General features: G+C 33.7%; 1 long non-coding RNA gene across 1 annotated transcript; it reads left to right on the forward strand.

Moving 5' to 3' along the window:
• The first annotated feature begins 1,127 nt into the window (after nucleotides 1-1,127).
• LOC145242374 (uncharacterized) lies at nucleotides 1,128-14,922 on the forward strand. The gene is made up of 2 exons (XR_013862720.1): nucleotides 1,128-2,459; nucleotides 11,331-14,922. It is a non-coding gene; the product is annotated as an uncharacterized LOC145242374 (long non-coding RNA).
• Nucleotides 14,923-15,168: the final 246 nt, after the last annotated feature.

Raw genomic sequence — 15,168 nt, forward strand, 5'->3', positions numbered from 1 at the left:
ATTACAATCTTCAAAAAAAAAAAAAACAATTAGACAGGTAAGATTTATATTATAGACAATCACTATAGGTATTTTCTGAGTGTCTTCTTACACAGACATTCCTTTACATGGTAATCTAAGTGGGATCTTTGACAACTGAGCATTGATTTAACAAACCGTTCATAGCGATTCCAATAGATTTTTTTATTGTCTGCGTATGAATTTGATTTATAGGATTCATGTGAATGGTTAACGGTGTAGTGGGGAAATCTCAAATCATACTCTATCGTGCTATATGATTTTCCACTCATATGAGATTAAATTAAAACTTAATATTTAAATATAGACTGAGGTAATTTTTGTACCAATCAAGAGTACCTCTTTGTTGGGAGGCCAAATGTTTTTTGTAGTTTTTATTTCAATATAAATATATTATTTTATAAATTAAAATTAATTATAAATTGCATAATTGTAGAGAATGAATTCGGTAAAAAAATATATATTTTAACAACACGATGTCTGCATTTGTTTAATCAGTTTTGTGGCGCTTCTACAGAATTGGGACGGGGTTTTGTAGTCGATAAATTAAGTTTTCAGACGAAAAACGATGGTTTCAACTGATTTTTTTGCCAATTCTAATAAGTTACAATCGTAGCTTTCAAATTATGCAGTCGAAATTGCCCGAATATTATTGAATTATTAAATAAAACTACTTTAGTCGTGTTAGAAGGTGAACGTTTTTCGCCATCTTGTTTAAATCAAAACGGAAAATTACCTCTCTTTTGAATTCTCCTGTGTTTTACGATCGTTTTCATCAAATTCTATTTTTTATTTTCTTTAATAAATAATTTCCTACCTTATCGATTTTCGTAATTTTTGGATATAATCATCTTAAAAATACGAGGAATACGTAGATACCATTGTTTTCATGTTAGGATTTCTCAAATTTCGCCACAATAGTGTAGAAGCAAGAAGCGCCGTTTTGTAAAAAGAAAAAAAAAAAAAAAAAAAAAGAGCTCAGTCTACATTAAAAATATATATGGCAGTCTTGCAGTTAAGTCCCGGCAAAGTTCGACAACTCTGTCACATCAGTATTTTACACCGTCAAATCACGAATATTACGAATTATTATTATTTAAAAAAAATATTAAAGTTTAAAATATAAAAATATGTAATTAATATAAAAAAATATTTTAATATTGCGAGTAAGCACTTGATTAAATAAAGTAAATGAACAAAATATACATTTTTATATATTTATAACTATTTATTTAACAGAAAAATGAAACAATTTTTAGAAAGTGTATTATTGTCTTAACAGAAAAACGAACAAAATAAAATCTGAAGTAATGAACCACGTAACAAAATATAAATTTATTTCTTAAAAAAATGTATTGTTGTCTTATGCTTTTAATAATTCGTGGAAATGCGTGTCCTTTCTTACGCCTTCTCCACAACTCTTCCATTAGATGGGAATGGAACAAATTATCATTAGTCGCTCCTCATCTTCCTTTTCACATGTGACCAGAATCTATCCACAGTTTATTAAATATTAATTACATATTTTTTTTTTTAACTTTAATAAATTTTATTTTTATTTTAAAACTAATAATTCGTAATATTCGTGATTTTGATGGTGTAAAATACTTCTAGAGTTGTCGAACTTTGCCGGGACTTAACTGCAAAACTGCCAGGGAAGGCAAGTACATAACGGATAACTATTACTACTTTCTTCGGGCTAAGATCACAGTGAAGTAATGAAGTATCTGTTATGAGCTACGCTACACTTCAACTTTCCTACCCTCAGTCAGGAGGAGATCCTTCATGATTGAAACAATTTTTATTTTTTGTTCCTATTCAGAGTGTCCCCTTTGAGGGAGCTGGATTATCCCTCACATTAAAAACCGAGCTTGTGTCTAACTTTGCCCTTGGCTTTCTAAATAATAATGTTATTATTTCAGCACAGTCCATAAACTCAAGAAATGCTTTTAGAATGCTTAAGTGAATCGGAAATATAGTTTTTCTCTTTACAAATTTTTTTTTTTTTTTTTTTTTTTACAAAAAAACAACAACAAAAAAAAAACAATTCATAATGAATTATATTAGTTCCCAAGTTTTACCATGACTTCCCTGGGAAGTCTTCCCATTATCTGAGACGAAAATAATGAGAATTGAGAAGGGACATTTTCTGCATTGACACCGTCTTCCCGTCTGCGACGTTTACACTATTTACCATTACTGTTTATAAAATATATTATAGAATTAATTCTAGACAATTTGTTTTGGGAGATGAGATCGATGAGAAATACGAAACATCGTAAGCGGCCAATCTTTTTCCGCTGCTGTTTATTTCCGGAAAAAAAAGGAAAACACTCGTGTCTTTTTGTTATTCTCCGCTCCTCACCCCCAACCCAAATCGAGCCACAAATCTTCCCAAACTTTAACAAAACAGCTTACTCAAACTCCTACACAATTAAAAGGTAAACTATTTAATATTTTTGTATATTAAATTTGCTTGTTTTCTAGAAAAAACAAAAATATGTTATGATCAGAGATTTTCAACAAGAACGTAAAACATTTTTCTGAAATTAAATGAATACCCTTTTTGGCATTTGTGTGTGTACTTTGGGTATTTTTGGATAATTTTTTTGTCTTCATTTTAAAAAAAAACGATTTTATGAACAGGGAGAGATAAATCAAGAAGATCCTATTCGAAAATATCAAAATTTCGATTAACTGTTAGTTGAAAAAACAAAAAACAAAATAAAAAAATTTAAAATAATACAATAACACAAACATTGATTGAATTAAGAGAGAATTTAGATAATTCTGAAATTAATGAAGGTTGTTTCCCTCTTATTTTAATTTTCTTCTTTTTTTCAATGTGGATGGGGTATCCTACCGGATGCCAGACAATCGGCGATTGTCTGGCATCCGGTGTCACAATCGCTAATAATTTCAATCACTTCAACCGAGAGATCTTTTTAAGAATCGGACCAAGCAGAGAATACGGACCCCGGGTTGACTTTACTTAGAAAAAGATAGACTTCGGATGACACCGCTTTAACCTTCACCTTGGTAAGTTCTAGCGGTTTTTGCGACCAAGAGTGCATTTTTTAATATACATATATATTTCACAATTTTAAATGATCTTTGGATTGATATATTAATTTAAAAAATAAATAAATAATTAAAATATTAAAAGAGTCATACAATACCTCTAAGGGAAATTCATTATCTTCTGCCTGTTTGTAGTCATCAGTGTGTCGAGGTCTTAGCTGATTCATACGCCAAGGCAGTCAAATTTACTACTTCTTACTGAATATAGCATGTACCCAATTCTTTTCATAATCAACCCTTCTCCCAAAAGCTTTTTCCAGTCCTATAGTTCAAGAAGAATATTTTGTCACCAGGTTTGTAGAACCTTGTCAAGTGATTTTACCTCGTTGCTGTTGTCTTGATGGCATTTGGTAAAATCCTGTCAAATATGGATCTGATTCCGTGCGAACATTAGTTCAGCTGGTGACAAATAGGCATTCGTGTTTGGGTTAAGAGTGATCCTGTATACAGACAAAAAATTTTCAAGACTCTTCTCATCAGTATCCATGCCTTGGTGTTTTCTTAAAGCTCTTTTGAACGTATCAACAAATCTTTCTGCGAGGCCGTTTGATCTTGGATGGTATATTGCAGTTGTTAAATGTTCAATGGATAGCACCTTGCAGAACTCTTCAAACTCTGCTGGTAAATTTGGTGCCGTTGTCACTGACAATAGTTTTAGGTACTCCAAAACGACTGAAGAGATGTCTTAATGCATCTATAGTACTAGTCGATGTCGGATGTTTACACTTAAGCACTTCCGGCCATTTTGTAAAGCTGTCAACAACCACTAAGAAGTAATGTCCATTCACGGAGCTGCATAGTCAATGTGTAACGGCATCCATGGTGCATCCATCTTCAGCCACGTTTGTATCTGTACAGGTGGTGCCTTTGCTGCTAGCTGACACCTTCGACACTCTCTTACCATTTTTTCGATGTCCTAGTCCATATTAGGCCAATATGTATATCCGTGCATCAAGGCCTTCATTCTGGACATGCCTGGATGACCGCTATGGAATTCTTTTAGCATTCTCTTTTGCAGTGTGGTTGGTATGACGACTCTGTCTGCATACAATAAAGTCTGTGAGCAAATCAAAAATGGCGAAATTTTTTAGTCTTTCTTTGACTTTTCATTTAGCTGCACCTGGTTTTTCGTTCTTACAATGAATTCATCTGTTTCTGCTGCCTTATTGATGTCATCTAGAGTATGTGGTGATTCTCGAATCGTGTTGCACAGCAGTCTGTAGAGTTGTTTTTCCTCTCTCAATGCAGCTATCACTGTGTCCTCTAAAGGTTCTGCACGCTTTTGAATCAATCTGGATAGTCCATCTGCATGTCAAATATTTTTGGATGAAATGTATTCCATTTTAAAATTAAAATTCAACAATTATGCTCCATCATTGAAGTCTGTTTGTAGTGTGAGTTGGTATGTCTTTTTTAGATCCAAAAATAGTCAACAAGGGCTTGGGGTCAGTCAGCAACGTAAAAATCCTGCCATGAATAAATCTATGGAATTTTTTAATTGCATAAATTATTGCTAAACTTTCTTTTTCAGTTTGAGAATAGTTTCTCTCTGCAGGTAAAAGTAATTTGGAAGCATGAACTATTGGCTTCATTGATCCGTCTTCCAGTCTATGGAGAAGTACTGTTTCTATACCATAATCACTTGCATCTGACGCCACAATCAATTCCTTCTGTGGATCGAAGTGTGCCAGTGCTAAATCAGATAGCAGGCATTTTTTAATCTCTTCAAATGCACTTTGGTACTCTTTTGACCAAATCCACTTTCGTCCTTTTTTTTTAATAATTCATTCAACATTGCTCTCAACTTATGCATTTTTGGGATATAGATAGCATAATATTGTGCAAAACCCAAAACAGATTGTAACTGGCCAACATTGCTAGGTGCTGGCATCCTCTCAATGGCTTCTGTTCTGTGAGGATCCGATCTTCTGCCTTTGCTGTCAATGATTTGACCCAGATATTTTATCTAGTTTTAAAAAATTAACATTTTTTGGCACTCAATTTGAAACCAAATTCCTCAATTCTTTGGAAAACTGTTTTGATATGCTCCTTATGTTCGTGCACATTTCTACTCTTGATAAGAATGTCATCCAAATATGCGATTGCAAAATCTAAATCAGCAAAAATTGTGTCCATTATTTGCTGAAATAATGCTGGAGCTGCTTTCAAACCAAAAGGGATCCTTTTAAGACTGAAGAGTCTTAAATTAGTATTGATACACAAATACTTCACTGACTTTTACCTGAAGGTAAGCCTCAGATAAATCAATTTTGGAGAAAATTTTATAAAAATGTCTTCAGGGGATGGGAGTGGATAGCTATGATCCATAAGACAGTCATTGAGGCCTGTGACAGAAGAATGTCAGAAAAATCAGCACATACCCGAATCTTCTTATTTTTCTTTTTAACATGCCCACTCAGAATAGTCAACTTTTTCGACTACACCATTTTCCTGCAGTCTCTGCAGTTCAATTTCAATATCTTCTTTTGAAGAAAAAGGCACGTTTCTTTTTGGCTTAAAAACAGGTTTCACATTTTGCTTTAGTTCAAAATTCACTTCGGTCTTAGTACACATACCTAACCCCTCAGAAAAAAACCCTGAGGTTTTTAAGACCGTAAGAAAATCCTAATTTTGTTTGGAATTTTTGTTTTTCAGCTACACTCACACTGTTACAAAATGAATATATGGGTAGCTCCCATAAATCAAACAAAACGATCCAATCAATTCCGAAATGGCAAGAATTTATACCTGGAACAACTGACACTTTTGTAGAAAAAGTTTTGATCCAAGGGATACACTGCAATTAAATTCTCCCATAAATTTTAATCTCTTGCCGGATACTCCTTTGGCAATTTTAAATGCTTTTTCTAGTTTTGAACACCCAGTCCTCTTCTAGGTCACTTCATCGATAACTGAAATATCGCTACTTGTTTCCAAAAGTAGTTTCACCATTTATTTTGGTATTGACAAATTTTATTTCATTTTAACATTTAAAAGCAACTTGTTAGTAGCATGTACAAGAGAGAAACGGGGTAGTAGCTGAAAGTGTTCTTGTGTGTAAGGATAATATGAATATTATACCGGCTTGTTGAAGGAGTTCAATTTACATGTGTTTGTTTATCAATAGTAGTCAGAATAAAGAATTAGGCAGTTCTGCGACATAGATAAGCTAAGCCTGTTAATGAAAAAAGAAAGGGAAAGGCGTTCAGTGTGCCTCTAGTCTATGTATCAACGTGAGTAGTTCTGTAGCTTGTAAAAAAAGTTTGTGCTTGTGCCACATGTTGTGGGCAAAGGATTAAAGAGTCGCGTGATGTAGATTAGATATCCAACAAGCCTATAAAAAGAAAGAGAAAAGTGTTCAGTGTATGTTGTAGGAGCATGCGCCCAATAGTAGAAATGGGGCAGAGGGTTAGTGTCTCATGGTAGGAAAGAGTACATGTGTGAAGCACATGTGGAAGTAAGTTTTGATGATAGCCATGTTGGCTTGTGGTAGTCAGGCGGTGTTTGCTGCCAGCCAGCAGGGAAAAAAAGAGAAGGAGAAGAGCTGCCGATTTCACATTATATGTACTCGGTCACATGACTGAGAGCTGACTTATGATTGGACAAGCCAAGGAGACGGTTGATTTAAATCTCAAGCCACAAGATTTCTCCCCTGCCTGCTATTGTAGCAAGTTTCGACTGCTACAGGACTCTACAAAAAATCAATCTTGATTGCGAAAATCTGCAAAGCATTCATGAACTTCCAAACAAGTCAGTTATTTTATATTTGTTTCTGCCCTTTAAAACTTTAGTTTAAATAGTTTTATTTAAAAGGTTTTAAATTTTCAATTATTACACCGGTTATTATTTTTTGTTTTGTTTTGTAAATGTATAAATATATTACTTGTAAACAACTACTTGCTGGCAACAATTTTAGATGTGATATTTGTTCAAAACATGGTAAAAATGTGAATCCAAATTTTGGTTGGTTGTTTTTGTTTTATGGCATATCAACTCTTTTCAGTTTTTTAATGCCAAATTCAGTTAGTTTAAAAAAAAAATTTTAATAGAGTATGTTTGTTTTTGTTTTTTTCAAGTCGGTTTCTATTTAAACCATAGATGGGACCCTAACAGGCACTACCACTCCGGGTCAGAGTGGACCTGGGAGCAATGGCAATTAAAGGGTGGCTCCACACTCCCCAAAACCTGCAAGCTGGGGCCTCACCATCGGATATTGTTTAAGATCATATCCAGGACCCCAAATTTTGGTGTAAATAGTTTTAGTAAAGAAATTATTATTATTATTATTATTATTATTTATTTTTAATTATTATTTATTTTTAATAACAATATCCATCCAATTAAAATTGTGTAAATATATAAAAGATGCACTCTTGGTTACGAGAACCGCTGGAATGTACCAAGGTGATGGTTAAAGCAGTGTCACTGAAGTCTGTCCTTTTTTAAGTGTAGCCAACCCAGAGTCTGTATTCTCTGCTTGGTCCTAAGAATCTAACCGTTTCTTTGGGCACAATTGTTTGTATTTCTCTTGTACCTGGTCATTATATGAAAATGTATGACTTTTAACATTTATAAATAGTTTTGAACAATCATTATTGGAAAGTCTCTGTGTCAATAATTTTTTTCTTTTTTGAAAACGTACTTTGTTTTTAGAAACTTTCATAATTAGCAAAGGCATTTTTAGAATTTTCTTAATTTTATTTTGATTCAATAAATGTACATATAATGAATGTTTTTTTTTTGTATTATTGTACTATTCTAGTGTATTAGTATTTATGCAAAACTGACATTTTCTGATAGGGTGATTTATTACCCCCTCTGTCTGAAAGGAGTTATTCAAAAATGAAAACAAAAAAAGAGTCTAAAATAATCAAAATGCACAAATGCTTCTTTTTTTTCTTTTAATCCTATTACTACATGTCTCTTCAAATCTGAGTAAAACTGCAGTTTAGTCTGAATAAATGGGATGAAAATTTTACGCACAGGCGATGAATATTATTTATCATGCTGCTTTTGGGCGTCATTTGCTTAAAAAAGAGAGAGAAAATCTTAAACTCGAAACTTGACTAACACGAGACAAAAACGTGTCTTATGCAAATTGAAACGCGGTCAGGTTTGGCAATATAAAAAATATAAAAAGCCGCATTTCTTGAATTGGGACAAGTTTATTTTTTGTCAGCTCAACGCAGTTGAATGGAACTTTTATCAGGGAACTTGGCAAACGTAGAAAATAATTCTTTTTTTTTCCCCTCAATTTAAAACATTTATTATTAGATGCAGCATCTGTTTGCTGGGAAAAAGAAAAACTCAGCATGAGCAACAACTGAGGAAGATTAGCAATGGACATAACCCACCACAATGGTGAGGATTTTCTAACTATCATTGACTGTGGCTCTTCTAGATTTGACATATGGTGCAATATGATGAGTATGCCTTTGACAGTTATAGTTGGTGTCAGCTTTCTAGACAAGCAAATACAATTTTTTCTGAACTCATAATGTGTATAGACTGCATTGTATGGCATTCGATCTTACTCCTTTCCTGTGCACAACACATGGATCTTTTGACTGCTGTTGTCTTGTACATCTGATCATCACATCTTTAAATAATTGACTCATAGTCCATTTGCTTCACACTTTTCTGTATTCTCAATCTAAAATAAGTAATTTATTCATTGTTTGGACTACTCTCATCAGCAGCATGTACATAACTCACTGTGAATCACTTCAAGGATAATGATGAATAGGAGAAGCTGAGAACTGATTTCTGTTTGATTTCAACTTCTATGGAGAAATCATCTGTGTATGTGTTATCTACTTTTGCACTGCTACTAGCATTGGTGTACATAAATTTTACTACACCATCACAAAATTAAATTCAGAATATGTTCTCCTGGGAAAAAGCTAAGAGGTTTGCCAAAATGAAGTTGAGTGAATATTCTACAGTAAGATCATAAACACTGTACTATATTCTGATCAATCTATTTCCATTTTTTAATTAAGAGTTCTTTTACATCAGAAAACAACCAAATCATTTTAATAGATTTTTATATTTAATCTTGATCAATATTTTGGTTTTCTATTAGTCATAAATAAGAGTGGAGAAAGGTTAGCAATGACACTCAAATACTGGGTACTAAAGAAATAACACGTTAAATGTGGACATCATTTGCTTAAAGCTTTAAGACTTTCTCTCTCTTTTTTAAGCAAATGACGTGGGCGTCATTTGCTTAAAAATAATATTTCCAACATTTTTGCCAGGGATTTTTTCTAATAACCCCAAAGCCAACAGAGTCTAAACCATTCTTGTAATGACTTGTTTTCTGTTAATTGTGTTGTAATGCTCGTCCTGTACAATTTTAGGAAGTCCACCATTTCAAATTTTGCCTTTTCTCTTTGAGAAGGGGTGAGTGTTTTGCTAATCGCCTGAGACACCTATACTGGAGAATGCTGATATGGCAGCTTAGTTATCTTTTGCAGTGTCAGAGTACTTTCTCTTGAGGGTGCTGACTTTTCAATCCCACAGTGTCACATTTCTCACCTTACCTTCATCAGTGGGAGAAATTTCTAGGATAAAGCAGAAAAGGAGATTTTAAATATGTATAAATTCTTTCATGTTTATGTATATATTTAATAAATAAAATTATGTGAAATTCCCATCAATAGATCTAAATAGCAGTGCATCTACCAAATCAGTATTTGATATTTTTATAATCCATATATGAATTGGATGATGGGGACTTGTAAACTGGGTTCAACATTGCACCTTCACTGAGTATTCGAAAATTGGTTGATTAGCTTGGAGTTGACAAATTGAGAATCACCCATACTTGGTTTTGTTCACAAAAAGCCACACCATGGTCAACACAATCTCACCACAGCACAAGCTTTGCACAAGATGAGTTGAAATTTGCCATCAATTGCTTAGCAAACCATTGGATGAGAATTTTTGGAAGTGCATATGAGAAGGACAAGAGACATCATTGCTTTCAAAACAAGATCGATTCAGCAAGAAAATCATGTTGTGTGTTTGGTGGAACTCTGAAAGAATTGTGCATTTTGAGTTGGTTCCAAATAGTCATGTCATCAGTGCAAAACTTTACAGTAAGCAATTGGAGCAGATCTACAAAAAGTTGAAGCAAAAGTATCCACCTCTCATCAACCAAAAGTGCCTTTTGAGGCAGCAGGATAATACCAAGCCACACCCTGGCAGGAAGGCCAAAACAAGTTTGAAGAGCTGGACAGCATTGAGGTTCTGCCACATCCAGCCTACAGTCCTGACTATGCTCCATCAAATTACAGCTTTTCTGCTCAATGCAACCTTTTCTGAAGGGTTGCCAATTCGACTCATTTGATGAAGTAAAGAAAGCTTGGCAAGATTTCTTTGATTCATATGGTACTTTGAGTAGATCAATAGTAGAAAGTCTTGAGAAATTATGATCTATTGTGAAGATTAATTTTTGTTTTCTCGTTGTTATTACTTGGTGAGTAAAATTTCATTTTTTCGCAAGTGTTTACAAACTTTTGGAACAATCTAATATCAATTATGCTTATTTATGTATTCAGTAAAAAATAGCAATTTCTTTTTCTTAAGTTGTCAAAAATAAATTGTTTTGTCACTTGCAGTTGGATATCATGCATATATATCTTTTATATCCTTTAGAAAAGTGATTTTTACATGTCTTGGAACACGTATTCTGATAGTTTTTTACAATTGTTTTGTTGATATGAAAACAAAAGTCAGTTTTCCATATCTGTTATGACATTTCAGTGTTCTGTTTTTCATTTGTTTAATAAAAATGTCTCTAGACAAAAAATGAAGCCATTTGATATAAGGAGATAAATTACTTTTTCTTGGTAAAAACAAGCCAACGATAAGTACCATAGGCATAAATTCCAATGCAGAAAACAGAAATACTTCCCATCTATCAGAAACATTAGTCATGGAATGTGAAAGACTAACAGACAAAATACAATTGTGACAATTGAAAGAAAACCCAAAGTTCCATTTCAACACTCCTAGGTTTAGTTTATGTAAGAAAGAAAATGTTGAACTTTTATTTTTGTGATATTCATCGAGTCACTTTTCAAATCATAGCTTTCTGATGGGAAACATACTATTCAAGCAAAGTTTCCCATAATGTAAACAAATAATTGTAAAAATATTTTTTGTGCAATTTTCTATTTTTTATCCATGCTGTACTGATTAAATTTTTTTTTCTTCATTTACAGAAACAATGGAGCAAATATAAAGTATTTCCATGCATATATAAGCAAAACAAATAAGTTCACTTCCTTATTAAAAAAATGCAAAAAGAAAATTTAACTAAAATAATAGAAAAATCTTATTCTCGTTTATTGTGCAGGTTAGCATTCAAAAGCAAACACTAAAAAGCACTTCTTGCAAAGTGTGTGACTTTTCAGATATATGGCACTTTATATAAACAACATGGACGCACATACTGGAGAAAAAACCTTATTTATTATTTTTTTTATGGAACAAAAGCATTCTTTCAAATCATGTAAAAAAAGTTCAATTGTAACCAGAGAATTGAGCTAAAATAAACAATAGAAAAAGCTTATATTTGTGAATTTTACTGTTCCGCATTTAAAAACAAACACTAGAATAAAAAATAATTCTTGCAAAGTGTGTGGCTCAATATTTTTCAAGCGAATCATATTAAACAAAAAACATGAATATACACACTGGAGAAAAGTCTTTTTCTTGCGAAGTGTGTGGCTTAGTATGTGCACAAAAGTCAGCACTAGAAATGCACATCCGAATCCACACTGGCAAGAAACCTTTTTCTTGTGAAGTTTGTGGTTCAGCATTTTCACGGAAAGGAACTTTACAAACACACACACGGACGCACACTGGTGAAAAACCATATTCTTGTGAAATGTGTAACTCTTCATTTGCATGGCCATCCTATTTGAAAAACCATATGAAAACGCACACTGGTGAGCAAGCTTATTCTTGTGAAGTGTGCCACAAAACATTTTCATGGCGCGCAAAGTTAAAAGAACACATGCGAATACACACAAGAGAAAAACCTTTTTCTTGTCAAGTGTGTGGCTCAGCATTTTCATGGCAATCCTATTTGAAACGACACATGGAAACACATAATGGGGAGAACCCTTTTTCTTGTGAAATTTGTGGCTTAACATATTCAAGAAAATATCATCTACACACACACATGCGTATACACACTGGTGAAAAACCATATTCTTGTGATGTTTGTGGCACAGTATTTTCAGACAAATCAAATTTTAAAAAACATATCAAAGTCCACACTGCAAATAAACCTTTTTCTTGTCACATGTGTGGTTCGTCATTTTTGCAGAAATCATATTTAAAAAGTCATATGACAACACATTCAGGAGAAAAACCTTTTCCTTGTGACATATGCAAGTCAACGTTTGCACATAAGTCGACCTTAGTAAAACATCTGAAAATGCATGCTAGAAAGACCAAACTGTAAAGAAGTACAAATAAAAGCTCTAAAAAATACATCTGTATGACAGCCCTTGGATATCTTGTGTGATTCAATATTTTATGAGATACCAAGTTAAAATAACACATTAAAATGCATCACTATGGCGTTAATAAAGCTGAATGCAAAAAAAATAAATATTAGAGCCTAAGAAATGATTTAAAAAGGACATGGTATCTAACAGAAATACACATTATACCCGTTGTGATAGGAGCAACTGGCCTAATGAATAAAACAATACTTGGAAACAATCCCTGGAAGACCAAGCTGTAATACAGTTGCCAACAATAAAGGGAACAATGTCCATTCTTAAAAGGGCCCTTGGATAAAAATTCAAATCTTAATGAAATCACGTGTTAGCTCCATGAGGAGTTAGCTCCCTTGATCTTTTAAAACTAACTGAAGCAAATTTGGAAAAAAGTAAAAGAAAACTTTTTCTTGTGACATTTGTGGTTCTGCATGGCTGTCATTTTTAAAATGACTCATGAAAGCACACTGAGGAAAGGGGAGAACTTGAATGCCTACTAGACAATATTCTCGAGTGTCTAAGGTCTCTCTGTGCAGAGTTTTGTCAGAACAACCCGATACTCTTCTCTAAAAGTAAACCCTGACCAAATATTAAAAATCACATAGTAGTGGCAGCCTAAATAAGATATTCTTTCTATAGCTAACTCACATTAGCTTTTATGAAGAATGGTGCACCGTCTCCAAGTGATGTTACCTTAAGTAATAGCATGGAGCTGGATACTCCACCAGACTATATAAATTCTTGTCCTGGAATCCAATAAGACCAAGAGATCAAAATGAAAGATATACTACAACGTATAAAAATGGTTAATTGGGGAGAGGGAAATTATTTTCCCAATTTCTTTACTAACTCAGTGTTTGAGAGATAAAGTTCAAGTGTTAGCCCCAGGAAGTGGGCTTCTTGATTTCTGAGAACTTCTAGTAAAGTAAAATAAAAAAGGAAAACTTTTCTTGTAAAGTTCCTGGCTCATTTAAAAACGCATATTCGAACACATTCCCAAGCCAACTAATGTCTGCATGCCCAATCTTATTGGCAGATGGCTATTACACAGCTCATCACAACAAAGTATGCAAGTACCTCCATTGGAAGATCTATGGAGAGATGCAACTTGACAAATCGCTGAACATCTGGGAATATGAACTACTACCGATAAGATCGAACGGAAAAGTGGCCGTGTTCTATGACAAAGACATACAGGCGGGCAGATGCATAAAAGACAAGGCCATCAAACCAGATATTATTGTATGGAACAAGTCTGAAAAAACTCCACTCATTATCGATGTCACAGTCCCAAATTAGCTGAACAGGGAAAAGATAACAAAATATCAGGACCTAAAAAATGATCTAAGAACGACATGGTCTCTGAAAGAAATAAACATTATATTGGTTGTGATACGAGCAACTGGCTTAATAAAAAAGAACCTTCAGAAATATTTAGAAGCAATCCCTGGAAGACCAAGCTGTAATATATTACAAATAGTAGCCATATCTATTCTTACAAGAGCCCTCGGATATAAATTTAAATCATAACAGAATCAAGTGTTATCGCCAGGAGGGAGCCCCTTGATCTTTTAAAACTTACTAAAAAAATAAAAGAAGGGAACGATCAGGCATTGATGCTCAAGGCCAAGGATTAATGACTAATGCATTCAAGATGTCAGGTCTCAGTAATGACAATAAATGTAGGTTCTGTAATGAAAACTATGCAGGCTACACAATTGAAAAGTGTGAGTCATCTGGTATCAAGTTGCAAGGTTCTTTTGGGGACGACTACTACACAGCGAGACATGATGGAGTAAAAAATAAAATATCCAGTGTAGCAGCAAGTCCTGGGAACGTTGAACAGTTGGAAATGACTTATATCCATATATTACGACCATGTAATCCCTACAGCCATCTACTTTGAAATGCTGCTGTCAAACCTGACATAGTTATATAGAATAAGTCCGAGAGTGTCAACCTTAGTTGAAGTGAGTGTCCCTAATGATGGAGGTCTGAACAGACCTGAAAGAGAGAAACAGACCAAATATCAAAGTCTCATGTATGATATGAAAAGAAACTGGAATCTTAGGGAGATATTAATCATACAAGTTATTATAGGTGCTACAGGGCTTATGAAGAAGAAGTCCTACCTAACTAATATTCCTGGTAAACCAAGTGCAAAAATATCCAGACAATTGTACTTAAGAGAACAACGAGAATACTAAAAAGAGCTCTCGGTTGATTTCAATAAAAAGCAGGGCAATGTTGGCAGCTGATTTTGCTGCCCCATACCCAGCATTACAATCTTCAAAGAAAGAAAGTTAAAAGGAAAGAAGACCTTGGTATTTTATCTTTTTCCTTTCAGCTCTTTTTACCTCAATCATGCCAAGTTAAACAGAGCTGAAGGTGAATAGATAACGAAAAGCAAAGTCTTATGTATGGCATGAAAAGAAACTGGAATCTTAGGAAGATCTTTATGGGGGAATCTGAACTCATGATAAAGAATTTCAAAAGCTACCTGGTAAATATATCCGGTGAACCAAGTGCAAGAGAGATTCAAGTAATT

This window comes from Euprymna scolopes, chromosome 21, assembly GCF_053919585.1.
Source record: "Euprymna scolopes isolate OS-2025 chromosome 21, ASM5391958v1, whole genome shotgun sequence".
Lineage (NCBI taxonomy): Eukaryota > Metazoa > Mollusca > Cephalopoda > Sepiida > Sepiolidae > Euprymna > Euprymna scolopes.